Source organism: Oryx dammah, unplaced genomic scaffold, assembly GCF_014754425.2.
Source record: "Oryx dammah isolate SB20612 unplaced genomic scaffold, SCBI_Odam_1.1 HiC_scaffold_23, whole genome shotgun sequence".
Classification (NCBI taxonomy): domain Eukaryota; kingdom Metazoa; phylum Chordata; class Mammalia; order Artiodactyla; family Bovidae; genus Oryx; species Oryx dammah.
The window spans coordinates 72,123,292-72,139,327 of NW_024070207.1; the positions used below are offsets into that span (position 1 = coordinate 72,123,292).

The following is a 16,036-nucleotide window of genomic DNA, read 5'->3' on the forward strand; positions in this document are numbered from 1 at the left end:
TCACAATGTGATACAACTTCATACTGTTAAGGTGGCTATGACTAAAAATGAAAAATAACAAGTGTTGGTGAGGATGTGAAGAAATTAACTAGACTAAGAAACTAGACTAGAACTTAACTTGACTAAGAAATTGACTAGCACTCTAGTCAATGACAAAGGAACAAAGAATGTACTATGGAGAAAGGACCAGTCTCTTCAATAAATGGTGTTGGGAATTTGGACATTCACACTGAAAAGAATAAAACTGGACCACTATATTATATCATACACAAAATTTAACTCAAAATGTTAAATGTAAGACCTAAAACTATAAAACATCTAGAAGAAAATATAGGTAGGAAATATAGGTAGATCTCCTTAACATCGGTTTTGATGATGATGACTTTTTTTAGTCTGATAGCAAAGGCAAAAGCCACAAGTGATACTACATCAAGCTAAAAATCTTGTGCACAGCAAAGGAAATCATCAACAAAATAAAAAGGCATCCTACTGAATGAGGAAAATAATTACAGGAGAGAGGCTCAAGAGGGAGGGGATATATGTATACATATAGCTGATTCGCATTGTTGTATAGCTGAAACTAACACCACATTGTAAACCAATTAACTTCAATTAAAAAGAAAGAAAATAATTACAAGTCATTTATCTAAAAAATATTTAATACAAAGAACCCACACAAGTCAACAGCAAAAGAAGTCTGATTAAAAATGGGCAAAAGATCTGAACAAGACATTTTTCCAAAGAAGACAAATAGTGGCCAACAGGTACATGAAAAAATGTTCAACATCATTAATCATCATGGAAATGCAATTCAAAACCACAGTGGCATAGATAGCACCTCACACTTGTTAAAATGACTATTATGGATATACTTCTTTTCTGGCCAGGTGTCTTTTCTCTGATAACACTCTTGCAAACATGGTGAACATTCCCAAAGCCCATCGGACTTTCTGTTAGAAGTATAGCAAGTACCAACCTCACAAAGTGACACAGTACAAGAAGGGCAAAGATTCTCTGTATGGCCAGGAAAAGCAGCGTTTTGACAGAAAGCAGAGTGACTATGGTGGGTAGACTAAGCCGATTTTCCAGAAAAAGTCTAAAACTACAAAGTAGATTGTACTCAGGCTTGAATGCATTGAGCCCAACTGCAGATCTAAGAGAATGTTGGCTATTAAGAGATACAAGCATTTTTAGCTAGGAGGAGATAAGAAGAAAAAGGGCCAAGTGATCCAGTTTTGAGCTTCATATTTTATTATGACGACAATAAAAATTTGAGATTCTTTACTTTAAAAAAAAAAAAGACTATTACAATCAAACAAAAAACAAGTAATAACAAGTGTTGGCAAAGATGTGGAAAAAAGAGAACCCTTGCACTGTCGGTAGGAATGTAAATTGATACAACCACTACAGAAAAATAGTATAGAGGTTACTCAAAAAATTAAAAATAGGACTACTATACGATCCAGCAGTTCCACTTCTGGGTATTTTAATTTTTATTTATTTTATTTTATTTTCCTGCTGCACTGCTCAGCACATGGGATCTTAGTTCCCTAACCAGTGATCAAATCAGAGGCCCCTGCACTGGAAGCACAGTCTCAACCACTGAACAGTCAGGGAAGTCTTATCTACTTCTGGGTATTTATTCAAAGAAAACAAAAACACTAATTTGAAAAGATATATGCACCCCTATGTTCACTGCAGCATTATTTACAATAGCCAAGATATGGAAACAATGTAACTATCCACTGATAGATGAAGTGATAAATAAATAAATTATGTATATATTTCAGCCATAAAAGAATGAAATCTTGAAATCTGCAACAACATGGATGGACCTAGAGGGAAGTGAAACAAGAAGGACAGAGAAAGATATATAGAGTATGATCTTACTTATGTGTGTAATCTGAAAATAATAACAATAAAAATCCCCAAGCTTAGAGATACAGAGATCAGACTGATGATGACAAGAGGCAAAGAGGGGTTTTAAGAAGTTGGGGGCAGGGGTTGGGAGAAATGCATGAACTTTTTTACATTTAAATAAATTGCATAAAGTTTTTTTAAAAAAAAGGAAATTGGAACTTTTGCACATTGCTGATAGAAATGTAAAATGTTTGTAGCTGCTGTGGAAAATAGTTTGGTAGGGTCTCAGAAATTTAAACATAGAATTACCACATGATGCGAAAACTTCACTCCTAAGTATTCAGTTCAGTTCAGTCACTCAGTCATGTCCGACACTTTGCAACCCCATGGACTGCAGCACGCCAGGCATCCTTGTCCATCAGCAACTCCTGGAGTTTACCCAAACTCATGTCTACCCAACCATCTCATCTTCTGTCATCCCCTTCTCCTCCCACCTTCAATCTTTCCCAGCATCAGGGTCTTTTCAAATGAGTCAGTTCTTCACATCGGGTGGCCAAAGTATTGGAGTTTCAGCTTCAACATCAGTCCTTCCAATGAACATTCAGGACTGATCTCCCTTAGGATGGACTGGTTGGATCTCCTTGCAGTCCAAGTGACTCTCAAGAGTCTTCTCCAACACCATAGTTCAAAAGCATTAATTCTTCAGCTTTCAGCTTTCTTTATAGTCTAATTCTCACATCCATACATGACCACTGGAAAAACCATAGCCTTGACTAGACAGACCTTTGTTGGCAAAGTAATGTCTCTGCTTTTTAATATGCTGTCTAGGTTGGTCATAACTTTTCTTTTAAGGAGTAAGTGTCTTTTAATTTCATGATTGCAGTCACCATCTGCAGTGATTGTGGAGCCAAAAAAATAAAAAATAAAGTCTGCCACTGTTTCCCCATCTATTTGCCATGAATTGATGGGACCAGATGCCACGATCTTAGTTATCTGAATGTTGAGTTTTAAGCCAACTTTTTCACTCTCCTCTTTCACTTTCATAAAGAGGCTCTTTAATTCTTTACTTTCTGCCATAAGGGTGGTGTCATCGGCATATCTGAGGTTATTGATATTTCTCCTGGCAATCTTGATTCCAGCTTATGTTTCATTTGCCCAGCGTTTCTCATGATGTACTCTGCATATAAGTTAAATAAGCAGGGTGACAATATACAGCCTTGACATACTCCTTTCCCTATTTGGAAACAGTCTGTTGTTCCATGTCCAGTTCTAGCTGTTGCTTCCTGACCTGCATATAGGTTTCTCAAGAGGCAGGTCAGGTGGTCTGGGATTCCCATCTCTTTAAGAATTTTCCAGTTTATTGTGATCCACAGTCAAAGGCTTTGGCATAGTCAATAAAGCAAAAGTAGATGTTTTTCCGGAACTCTCTTGCTTTTTTGATAATCCAACGGATGTTGGTAATTTGATCTCTGGTTCCTCTGCCTTTTCTAAAACCAGCTTGAACATCTGGAAGTTCATGGTTCATGTATTGCTGAAGCCTGGCTTGGAGAATTTTGAGCATTACTTTACTAGCATGTGAGATGAGTGCAATTGTGCGGTAGTTTGAGCATTCTTTGGCATTACCCTTCTTTGGGGTTGGAATGAAAACTGACCTTTTCCAGTCCTGTGGCCACTGCTGAGTTTTCCAAATTTGCTAGCATATTAAGTGCAGCATATTCAGGTCAAGAAGCAACAGTTAGAGTTGGACATGGAACAACAGATTGGTTCCAAATATGGAAAGGAGCACATCAAGGCTGTATATTGCCACTCGGCTTATTTACCTTATATACAGAGTCCATCATGTGAAATGCCAGGCTGGATGAAGCAGAAGCTGGAATCAAGATTGATGGGAGAAACATCAATAACCTCAGATAGGCAGATGATACCACCCTTATGGCAGAAAATAAGAAGAACTAAAGAGCCTCTGGATGAAAGTGAAACAGGAGAGTGAAAATGTTGGCTTAAAACTCAACATTTGAAAAACTAAGATCATGGCACCTGGTCACGTCATTTCATGGCAAATAGATGGGGAAACAATGGAAACAGTGTCAGACTTTATTTCGGGGGGCTCCAAAATCACAGCAGATGGTGACTGCAGTCATGAAATTAAAAGACACTTGCTCTTTGGAAGAAAAGCTATGACCAACCTAGACAGTGTATTAAAAAGCAGAGACATTACTTTGCCAACAAAGGTCTGTTTTGTCAAAGCTATGCTTTTTCTAGTAGTCATGAATGGATGTGAGAGTTGGACTGTAAACAAAGCTGAATGCTGAAGAATTGATGCTTTTGAACTGTGGTGTTGGAGAAGACTCTTGAGAGTCCCTTGGACTGCAAGGTCAAACCAGTCAATCCTAAAGGAAATCAGTCCTGAATATTCATTGGAAAGACTGATGTTGAAGCTGAAGCTCCAATACTTTGGCACCTGATTCGAAGAACTGACTTGTTTGAAAAGACCCTGATGCTGGGAAAGATTGAAGGTGGGAGGAGAAGGGGATGAGAGAGGATGAGATGGTTGGATGGCATCACCGACTCAATGGACGTGAGTTTGAGCAAGCTCTGGGAGATGGTGATCACAGGGAAGCCCGGTGTGCTGCAGTCCATGGGGTCACAAAACATCGGACATGACTGAGCAACTGAACTGAACTGAGAAATGACTCAAGTGTTCCTCAACAGATGAATGAATAAATAAAATTTGGTATATACATGGAATGGAATATTATTCAGCCATAAAAAGGAATAACATTCTGATATATGTTACAATAAATATGAATCTTGAAAATATGCTAAATGAAATAAGACAGAAAAATTCAAATATTGGACAATTACACTCATATAAGTTACCTACAATAGGCAAATTCATAGAGACAGAAATTAGAATAGAGTTTACCAAGTCTGTTGGAAGGGACAATGGAGAATTATCATATAATAGGAACAGAGTTTCTCTTTAGGATGAGAAAGTTCTGGAAATAAGTAGTGGTAAAGGTTATACAATATTGTGAATGTACTTAATGCCAATGAATTGTGCGGTTTAAAATGCTAAATTTTATGTTATATATATTTGCCATAAAAATGCAAAAAGCAGGGCTTCCCTGGTGGCTCAGTAGTAAAGAACCCACCTGTCAACACAGGAGACATGGGGTTGATCCCTGGTCCAGGAAGACCCCACATGCCATGGAGCAAACAACTGAATTCGTGCACCACAACTACTGAGCCTGTGTTCTCAAGTCCAGGAGCCACAACTACGGAAGTCTGCATACCCTAGAGTCTGTGATCCACAACAAGAGAATACCATAACTAGAGAGTAGCCCCTGCTCACAGCAACTAGAGAAAGGCCTGCACAGCAATGAAGACCCAGCACAGCCAAAAATAAATAAATAAACAAATTTTTTTTTAAATGCAAAAAGATCCTTGGTGGTCCAGTGGTTGGAAATCCACCTGTCAATGCAGGGGATGGGGTTCAATCCCTGGTCCAGGAGAATTCCACATGCTGCAGGGCAACTAAACCCATGTGTCACAACTACTGAGCCCTCACTCTAGAGCCCATGAGCTGCAACTATTGATGCGTGCATCCCCTAGAGCCTGTGCTCCATAACAAAAGAAGCTACTGCAATGAGAAGCCTGTGCATTGCAACAGAGAAAGCCCATAAGCAGCAATGAAGACCCAGTGCAGCCAAAAAACCATTTTAATGGAAAAAGAAAATCAAAAGCCAAAGAAGAAATTCAGAAAGTACATTTCAACCCACATAACAAGAACCTGATTTACTTAGGATACAAAAGGCTTTTACAAAGCAATAAGAAAAGAGAAATAGAAAACTAGGCAAAGGACATGAGTAGTATACACACACTCATGCAGAAAAAAAGGAAATATATGTGAATTTTAAGTACATTAGAAAGCTTAGGGAATTCTGGTGGCCCAGTGGTTAGGACTCCATGCTTCCATGCAGGGGACACAGGTTCAGTCCCTGGTCAGGGAACTAAGATCCCACATGCTGAGCAGCGTGGCCAAAACATAAACAAACAAAAAGTTTAACCTTACTCATGATAAAAAAGACTGTTAAGATACCACTCTTTTCCTATAAAAATGTCAGTAGCAGATAGTTTGATAATATATTATTTTGGCAAGGCTGTGGAGAAACACTCATATTTTGTTGTTGGATTGTAAATCTGTATATCTTTTGGAAGGCAACTTATCAAAAAAATTTTGAAATGTGCTCACTTTGGCACACTTTACTACATTACTACAGCACATTACTACAGTTAGAATGATCTAGAGGTTAGCACAGCCCCTGAGCAAGGATGATACACAAATTCATGAAGCGTTCCACATTTTTGAATACATGTATATGTATAACTGAATCACTTTGCTGTACACCTGAAACTAACACAGCATTGTAAATCAACTAAAAAAAAATCAACTATACACCAATAAAAACCTTTCTAAAAAAGGAAAAAAAATAAAGTTTATATGCTTTTTTATTTGTAAGTAACAGAAAACTCAACTCCAATAGTCTTAAACAATAAAGATGCTCTATTGGTTCCAGTAATGCAAATTCCAGGGGATGAGTGGGCTTGGAAATCGGTTTGCTTCTGTGGATCAACAATATCACCAAGGACCTAATTTCCTACCATCTGTCAGTTCAGTCATCCCAAGTGTGAGCTCCACTGTTTGACTCTGTTCTTGGTAGCAAAGGAGCTGCAGCACTTGAACTCTTCACATCAGCTACAACATACTGTGCAAAAGAAGAGACAAAGCTGGCTTTTATTCTCTCTCACAACAGCAAAGAAAAAAAAAAAAAGAAAATCAACCTTCTTCCTCCCAATACATTAACAAATGTCTTCTAACATTTCATTGACTTGGTATCACTAGACCATTCCTGAACTTTCCCTTTGACAGGACAGTATGCATTGATTGGCAAAGGCCTGGCTTGCCTGAACCAATAACCAAGGCATGGGGGATAGACTTACTTTGATCATGTTACACGGTGGTGCACCCACTCTTGAAGCTGGGAGTGAGATCAGTTCCACTCTCTTCAAACTTTATGACTGCTGAACAATGGTGAAGACATGGCATGGATACTGGGCTGGGAATGATATCACTATAATACATTGATACAACAATCATACCTCTAGGAATTTTTCCTAAAATATGCTAACCCACATGAACAAATAAGTATGTTCAGATGTTTTCATCAGTAAATCAGACAGACAGATATTCAAATCCATGTGCACACACACATATACACCCATTTATTATACTTGTATATACATGGTTTACATACAAGATATCTGGAGGAATAAACAAGAAACTGACAGGGGGCATCTCTGGAAAGGGAACTGAGGGAACAGGGGTTATAATTTCAATTGTATATCCTTTCATATTGCTTGTGTTGTTTTTTGCCATGTACATGTATTTTTAGTAAAAAAAAATATTAGTTATAGGTTTCTAACCTGTCAGATTGTCAAAGATAAAAATATTTCTTACTAGTTTCTTTATTGGACAAAATGGCCGAGCAGGAAGACTCTAAGCTCACCTCCTCTCACTGGCACCACCAAAATCGCAACTATTTGATGAAAGCAACTGTTGATGAGAAAAGAACAGAATCTAGCAGAAAAGATCTCCTACAACTAAAGTCGTAAAGAAGGAACCACAATGAGACGAGTAGGAGGGCCAGAGTCACGGTATAGTCGAGACTCACACTCCAGAGTGGGCAACCTATAGATGGGACAAAAATTACAGTTGCAGAGGCTCTCCCCAAGAAGCGAGGGGTCTGAGCCCCACATCGGGCTCCCCAGTCCAAATGTCCAATATCAGGAAGATGATCCCCAGAATGTTTGGCTTTGAAGGCTAGTGGGGCTTACTTTCAGGGGAGCCAGGGGGTTATGAGAAATAGAGACTCCAGTCTTAAAGGGTATACAAAATCTCATATGCCCCAGGACCCAGGGCTGAAGCGGTAATTTGAAAGAAGCTTAGGTCAGACCCACCTGTTGATCTTGGAGAGCCTTCCAGAGAGGCAAGAGGCAACTGGACATAGACACATGTGTCATCCTGGAGACATAGACACTGGGGCTGGCAAGCACCATTTTGGAATCCTGCTTCTAGTTTATTAGCCTTGGGATGCTGCCCCACTCCTGCCCACCAGCCTGTAGGCACCCATATTGGGATGCTTCAGGCCAAGCAACTAGCCAGGCAGGAACAGCCACACACACCAGCAGGCAGGCAGTCTTAAAACCCTCTGAACCCACAGCTGTCTCTGGACATGGCCCTGTCTGCAGAGGGCCCAGGACCCAGTCCTATACACCAGAGCACAGGCACTAGACCCAGGACTCCCAAAGCCCTGCAGCCAGAGACCCCCAGGACTCAGCTCTGTCCACCAGTGGGCAGGCACCAGCCTCAGGACACCCTGTGACCTGGACTCACCCACCTGTAAGCAAGCTCTAGCCTTGGAACCAGCCTCACCCACCAGTGGGCAGACACCTGCCCAAGGACCACTGTAGCACCACAACCTACCATGGCAGGACCCAGCCCACCCACTAGCAGGCTGGCACTAGCCCTGGAACCTACTGGGCTATGCCCTCACCCACCAGCAGGCCAACATCAGCTCTGAGACCTCTTGAGCCCCTCAGCCACCAGGATCCATCCTCAATCACCAGTGGGCTGACACAAGCTTGAGGATACCCCAGACCCTGCAGCCATGTCAAGAACTGGTCTCAACCACCAGTGGCCAGACATCAGCTCTGGGACCCCTTGGCCCTGCAGCCAGAGACCCCAGGACCTGGTTCTACCCACAAGTGAATTGGTACTAGTGCCAGGACCCAGCTTCACCCACTGGTGAGTGGGCACCACTGGTGAGACCTCTTGGACTCCAACCCTGCCAACCAATGGATAGACACTGGCCCCAGGATCACCACAGCCCCACAGCCTGCCTTCTCAGGACCCAGTCAAAACATCAGCAGGCAGAGAGCAGCCCAGGGACACCCTAGGCTCCTTAGCCAGCAGCCCTGGGATCCAGCCCCATACACCAGTGGGCTGAAACCACCTTTGGGATGCATAGGGCCCTGAAGCCAGAGATACCAAGACCTGGCTCTGCACACCAATGAGCTGGCATTAATTAGCCTTGGGACCACCTGGGCCCTAGCCACACCTATCAGCAGGCCAATACCATCACTGAGATGCCTTGGACTCCTCAGCCAGCCACCTAGCCCTATGTACCAGTGGGCCAGTACCAGCAATGGAATACCCGGGAACCTGCAGCCAGGCACATCAGGAACCAGCCTCATTCACCAGCCCCATTCAGAAGGCTGACACTAGATCCAGGAAATCCATCCTAGAAACTGATTCTGCCAACCAGTGAGCAAGCACCCAGGACCACCCCCCGCCAAACCTGGGTCCTTTAGCCAGGATCTTATGACCTGACCCTGCTGACCAGCAGCTAGTAGCCTCTATACAATGCAGGGTCTGAAAACCAACCAAACCAGGGGTGAGCCACACCTATGAGACCACCCATAGTAGTCAACCCACCATAACAGAAGGAACCATTTCTAGAGCATATAGCTCTGGTGACAACAGAGAAGTGTGCTGCTGGGACACATAAGATGTCTCCTACAAAAGGCTACTTCTCCAAGGTTGAGAAACATACCAATCTACCAGATACATAGAAATAAAAACAGCAAATTAGGCAGAATGAGGTGACAGAGGAACATGTTCCAAATGAAGGAACAAGATAAAACTCCAGAAGAAGAACTAGGTGAAGTGAAGACAGACAATCTACCCAATAAAGAGGTCAAAGTAATGATTGTAAACATGATCAAAGAACTCAGGATAAGAAGAGATGAATAGACTGAGAAGTTAGAAGTTTTTAACAAAGACTTAGAATATATAAAGAACAACCAAACAGATGAAGAATACAATAAGTGAAATGAAAACTACACTAAAAGGAATTAAAAGTACACTAAATGATACAGAGGAATGGATCAGCAAGCTGGCATACAGAGTAGTGGAAATCACCAAAGTAAAACAGAAAAAAGAATATAAAGAAAAGAGGACAGTTTAAGAGACCTCTGAAACAACATCAAGTATACTAACATTCACATTATAGGGGTTCCAGGGGGAGAAGAGAGAGAAACGGACAGAGAACTTTTTGAAGACATAATAACTCAAAACTTCCCTATCCTGGATATCCAGCTATCCAGGTCCAGGAAGCACAAAGTCCTAAACAGGATCAATTCAAGGAGGACCACACCAAGATACACTGTAATTAAAAGGGCAAATATTAAAGATAAAGAGAATATAAAAAGCAGCAAGGGAAAAGCAACACATACCATACAAAGGAATTCCCATAAAGCTATCACCTAACTTCAGCAGAGACTTTTCAGGTGAGAAGGAAGTGGCACAATACATATAAAGTGAAGTAAAGGAAAAAAACAAATAAAGTGAAGTAAAGGAAAAACCTACAATCAAGAATGCTCTATTCAGCAAGGCTTTCATTCAGATCTGATGGAGGAATCAAATCAAATCTGTAAAAGTATTACAGACAGGCAAAAAAATGAGTTCAGCACCACCAAGCCAGCTTTATAAGAAATGTTAAAGGGAAGTGAAAAAGAAAAGGCCACAGCTATAAACATGAAAATTACTAAAGGAAAAAGCTTACTGATAAAGGCAAATATACAGTAAAGGTAGTAAATCATCCACGTACAAAGCTAGTAGGAAAGTTTTAAAATAAAAGCACTAAAAATCAATAAGTTGTTAAAGGCTACACAAGATGAAAAGATGTAAAATATGATGTCAAAAACAGTAATCATGGGATGAGGAAAGTAAAAATGCAGGGCTGTTAAAATGCCTTTGAAATTAAGAGATTAGCAGCTTAATCACATATATGTGTATATACATTGATTTTATACACACACACATACACACACACACCTGATGATAACCACAAAATAAAAATCTATAATAGAAACACATACACAAAAAGAAAGGAATCCAAACTAATGCTAAAGACAGTCATCCAATTACAAGAGAATAGAACAAAAGAATAAGAGACGATCAAAAAAATTACAAAAATGACCCCCAAGTAATTAACCAAATGGCAATAGGTATGTATCCATCAATAATAGGTAATACACTAAATGGAAATGCACTAAATGCTCCAATTAAAAGACATGGAGTGAATGAATGGATACAAAGACAAGACCCAAATATACACTGCCTACAAGAGACACACTTCAGATCCAAAGACACACACAGATTGAAAGTGAGGGTATGGAAAAAGGTATTCATGCAAATGGAAATCAAAAGAAAGCTGGGGTAGCAATACTTATATCAGACAAAATAGACTTTATTTTATAGGTTATTAAAAAATTTATTGGAATTTAGTTGCTTTACAATGTTGTTAGTTTCTGCTATAGCACACAGTGAATAAGCTATACATGTAATACATCCCCTTTGTCACCACAGAGTATGAGTAGAGTCCTCTGTGCTATATAGTAGGTTCTCACTACTTAACTATTTTATACATAGTAGTGTATATATATCAAAACAAAGACTGTAACAAGAGACAAAGAAGGCTATTACATAATGATTAAGGGATCAATCCAAGAAGAAGATATAACAGGGATTTCCCTGACTGTCCAATGGTTAAGACTCTGTGCTTCCGCTGTATGGGGCACAGGTTTGATCCTTGGTCAGGGAACTAAGATCTTGGATGCTGTGGCAAAGCTTCCTCACAAAAAGAAGATATAACAATAGGAAATATATATGCGCCCAACATAAGAGCACCTAAATACACACAGAAAATATTAACAGACATAAAGGGAGAAACTGACAGCAACAAAATCATACTAGGTGATTTTAACACCCCATTTCCATCAATGGACAGATAATCTAAATGAAAAATAAACAAGGAAACTCTGGTCTTATATAAAACATTAGTCCAAATGGACTTAATAGATAAATATAGTACATTCCATCCAATAACAGTGGAATATACACTCTTTTCTAGTGCACATGGAATGCTCGGCAGAAGAGATCAAATGCTAGGCCATAAAACTAAGTTTCAGTACATTTAAGAAAACTAGTATCGGCGTCTGGCTTCCACTCTCACAGCCATTGCAGTACACTGAGCTCCATAGAGACAGCACCGGGGCAAGTGAGAGCTGGACGGCACTGGGTGACTCTGCGCCTTGCGGAGGAAGAATAATTAAACATGGGCAAAGAAGATCCTAAGAAGCCAAGAGGCAAAATGTCATCATATGCATTCTTTGTGCAAACTTGCCAGGAGGAGCACAAAAAGAAGCACCCGGATGCTTCAGTCAGCTTCTCAGAGTTTTCTAAGAAGTGCTCAGACCATGTCTGCTAAAGAGAAAGGAAAATTTGAAGACATGGCAAAGGCAGACAAAGCCCATTATAAAAGAGAAATGAAAATTTATATCCCTCCTAAAGGGGAAACAAAAAAGAAGTTCAAGGATCCCAATGCACCCAAGAGGCCTCCTTCGGCCTTTTTCTTGTTTTGTTCTGAGTATTGTCCAAAAATCAAAGGTGAACATCCTGGCCTGTCCATTGGTGATGTGGCAAAGAAACTGGGAGAGATGTGGAATAACACTGCTGCGGATGATAAGCAGCCTTATGAGAAGAAGGCTGCTAAGCTGAAGGAAAAGTATGAAAAGGATATTGCTGCATACCGAGCTAAAGGGAAGCCTGATGCAGCAAAAAAGGGAGTTGTCAAGGCTGAAAAAAGGCAAGAAAAAGAAGGAAGAGGAGGAAGATGAAGAGGATGAGGAGGAGGAAGAAGATGAAGAGGATGAGGAGGAAGAAGATGATGAATAAGTTGGTTCTAGTGCAGTTTTTTTTTTCTTGTCTATAAAGCATTTAACCCCCCTGCACACAACTCACTCCTTTTAAAGAAAAAAAAATTGAAATGTAAAAAAAAGAAAACTAGTATCATATCAAGTATCATATCTTTTCCAGCCACAATACTATGAGACTAGAAATCAACTACAAGAAAATAAAACTGCAAAAAAGAAAAAAAAAAACCCACAAATACATGGAAACTAAACAAACCAAAGGATCAGTGAAGAAATCAAGGATAAAATTTTAAAAATACCTGGAGACAAAAGAAAACAAAAACACAATGATCCACAATCTAAAAAGCAGTTCTAAGAGGGAAGTTTATAGTGATACAAGGGACTTCTCTGGTGGTCCAGTGGATAAGACTCCTTGATCCCAATGCAGGGAGCCCCAGTTTGATCCCTGGTCAGGGAACTAGGGCCCATATGCTACAACTAAAGATTCTGTATGTTGAAACTGAAGATCCCACGTGCTGCAACTAAGGCCTAGTGTAGCCAAATAAATAAATAAATACAGTGATACGAGCTTACCTCAAGAAACAAGAAAAATATCAAATAAACAAATCTTACACCTAAAGGAACTAGAAAAAGAAGAACAAAAGACAAAGTTAGTAGAAGGAAAGAAATCAGAGAGAAATAAATGAAATAGTGACTAAAAAACAATGGAAAATATCAATGACACTAAAAGTTAATTCTTTGAAAAGATAAATAAAATTGATAAACATGTAGCCAGATTCATCAAGAAAAAAAATAAAAACAAGGGGCTTCCCTGGTGGCTCAGTGGTAAAGAATCCATGTGCCAATGCAGGAGACTCAGGTTCAATCACGGATCTGGGAAGATCCCACATGTCACAGAGCAATTAAGCCCATGTGACACAACTATTGAGCCTGTGCTCTGGAGCCTGTGAGCCACAACCATGGAAGCCCATGAGCCCTAGAGCCTGTACTCCACAACAAGGGAAGCTACCACAATAAGAAGCCTGTGTGCCTCAACTAGAGAGTAGCCGCCTCTTGCTACAACTAGAGAAAAGCCTGTGCAGCAACACAGCCAAAAATAAATAAACATTTTTTTTAAAACAGAAAGGGTCCTAATCAATAAAATTAGAAATGAAAAAGAAAATACAACTGGTACCATAGAAATTAAAGAGATCATAAGAGACTACTACAAACAACCATATGCCAATAAAATGGACAACCTACAAGAAATGGACGCATTCCTAGAAATGCACAATCTCCCAAGACTGAACTAAGAAGAAACAGAAAATATGAACAGACTAATCGCCAGTAATGAAACTGAATCAGTGATAATAATAAAAAATCTCCCAACAAACAAAAGACCAAGACCAGATGGCTTCACAGGGGAATTCTACCAAACAAACACTTAAAGATGAGTTAACACCTATCTTTCTCAAGCTATTAAAAAAATCTGCAGAGGAAGGAACACTTTGGAATTCATTCTATGAGGCCAACATCACCTTGATACCAAAACCAGACAAGGATATCACAAAAAAAGAAAATTATAGGCCAATTATCATTGATGAACTTAGATGCAAATATCCTCAACAAAATATTAGCTAACCAAATTCAGCAATACATTAGAGGATCATACACCATGATCAAGTGGGATTTATCCCAGGTATGTGAGAATGGTTCAATATCTACAAATCAATCAATGTCATACACCACATTAACAAACTGAAGAATGAAAATCTTATGATCATCTCAATAGATGCAGAAAAAGCTTTTGACAAAATTCAGCATTCATCTATGATTAAAAAACTTTCTACAAAAGTGGTATAGAAAAAAAGGGAATTCCCTAGCAGTCCAGAGGTTAGGACTCTGTGCTTCCTCCTACAAGCCACGCAGCATAGCCAAAGAGTAAAAAACAAAGTGGGTATAAAGGGAACATGTGTGCATGGGTGCTCAGTCACCCAGTCATGTCCAGCTCTTTACAACCCCATGGACTCTAGCTCACCAGGCTCCTCTGTCCATGGAATTTTCCAGACAGGAATACTGGAGTGGTTTGCCATTTCCTGTTCCAGTGGATCTTCCTGACACAGGGATCAAACCTGCGTCTCTTGCATTGGCAGGCAGATTCTTTACCACTGTGCCACCTGTGAAGCCCACAGAGGGAACATACCTCAACATAATAAAGGCCATATATGATGAGCCCACACCTAACATCATACTCAATGGTTAAATGCAGGAAGCGTTTCCTCTAAAATCAGGAACAAGACAAGGATGCCCATTCTTGCCACTTTTATTCAGCATAATAGTGGAAGTCTTATCCATGGCAATTGGACAAGAAGAAGAAATAAAAGGTATTCAAATTGGAAAGGAAAGAAAATTGTTATTTTTTGCAGACCACCTAATACTATACATTGAAAATTCTAAAGACACCACCAATAAAAGAGTAGAGCTCATCATTTGCTAAAGTGCAGGATACAAAATTAATATACAGAAATCTATTGTATTTCTATACACTAACAATAAACTACTAGAAAGAAAAATTAGGGAAACAATTTCATTTACAATCACACCAAAAGGAATAAAATACTTAGGAATGAATCTAACTAAGGAAATAAAAGACTGGTACTCAGAAAACTATAATATACTGATGAAAGAAATTAAAGATGACACAAACAGGTAGAAAAATATACTGTGTTAATGGGTTGGAAGACTTAGTAGTTAAAATACTACCCAAGGTGATGTACAGATTCAATGCAATCCCTAACAAAACACCCATAGTACTTTTCACAGAACTAGAACATATAATTTTAAAATTTGCATGGAAACACAGAAGATCCCAAATAACCAAAACAATTTTGAGAAAGAACAGAACTCAAGAATGATGCTCTCTGACTTCAGACTATACCTCAAAGCTATAATAATCAAAGTAGTATGGTACTGGCACAAAAACAGACACAAAAATCAGTGGAACAGAATAAATAAATAAAATCACACACCTAGGTCAATTAATCACAATGAAAAAAAGGCAGTCTCTTCAATAAATGGTACCAGGAATGTTGGACAGCTACATGTAAAAACTGAAATTAGAACATTATATAATACCATATACAAAAATAAACTTTAAAACTCCTAAAACAGAGCACAGGCAGAACTCTCTTTGACATAAACCACAGCAATATTTCTTTGGATCTGTCAATTAAGGCAAAGGAAATAAAAGCAAAAATAACCAAATGGGACCTCATTAAACGTAAAAGCTTTTGCTCAACAAAGAAATGATCAAGAAAATGGAAAGGCAGCCTACTGAATGGGAAAAAAAGTATTTGCA

The 16,036-nt window shown here is 39.4% G+C and overlaps 1 long non-coding RNA gene, 1 other non-coding gene and 2 pseudogenes across 3 annotated transcripts in view; 3 read left to right on the forward strand and 1 right to left on the reverse strand.

Moving 5' to 3' along the window:
* The first annotated feature begins 745 nt into the window (after window positions 1-745).
* On the forward strand, window positions 746-1,286 carry LOC120881995 (annotated as a pseudogene).
* A 4,282-nt stretch (window positions 1,287-5,568) lies between these two features.
* LOC120881997 overlaps window positions 5,569-16,036 on the reverse strand; it is a 30,349-nt gene continuing 19,881 nt past the window's right edge. Inside the window, exons 2-3 of one of the 2 annotated variants that reach the window (XR_005725406.1) lie at window positions 6,865-6,980; window positions 5,569-6,629 (exon numbers count right to left, since the gene is read on the reverse strand). This is a non-coding gene — a long non-coding RNA (uncharacterized LOC120881997). Of the gene's footprint in view, window positions 6,630-6,864; window positions 7,619-16,036 lie in introns of those variants that run through there. The other variant, XR_005725405.1, reaches the window with a different exon arrangement.
* On the forward strand, window positions 6,128-6,230 carry LOC120882679. The gene has a single exon (XR_005725542.1). It is a non-coding gene; the product is annotated as a U6 spliceosomal RNA (small nuclear RNA).
* LOC120881996 lies at window positions 12,102-12,815 on the forward strand (annotated as a pseudogene).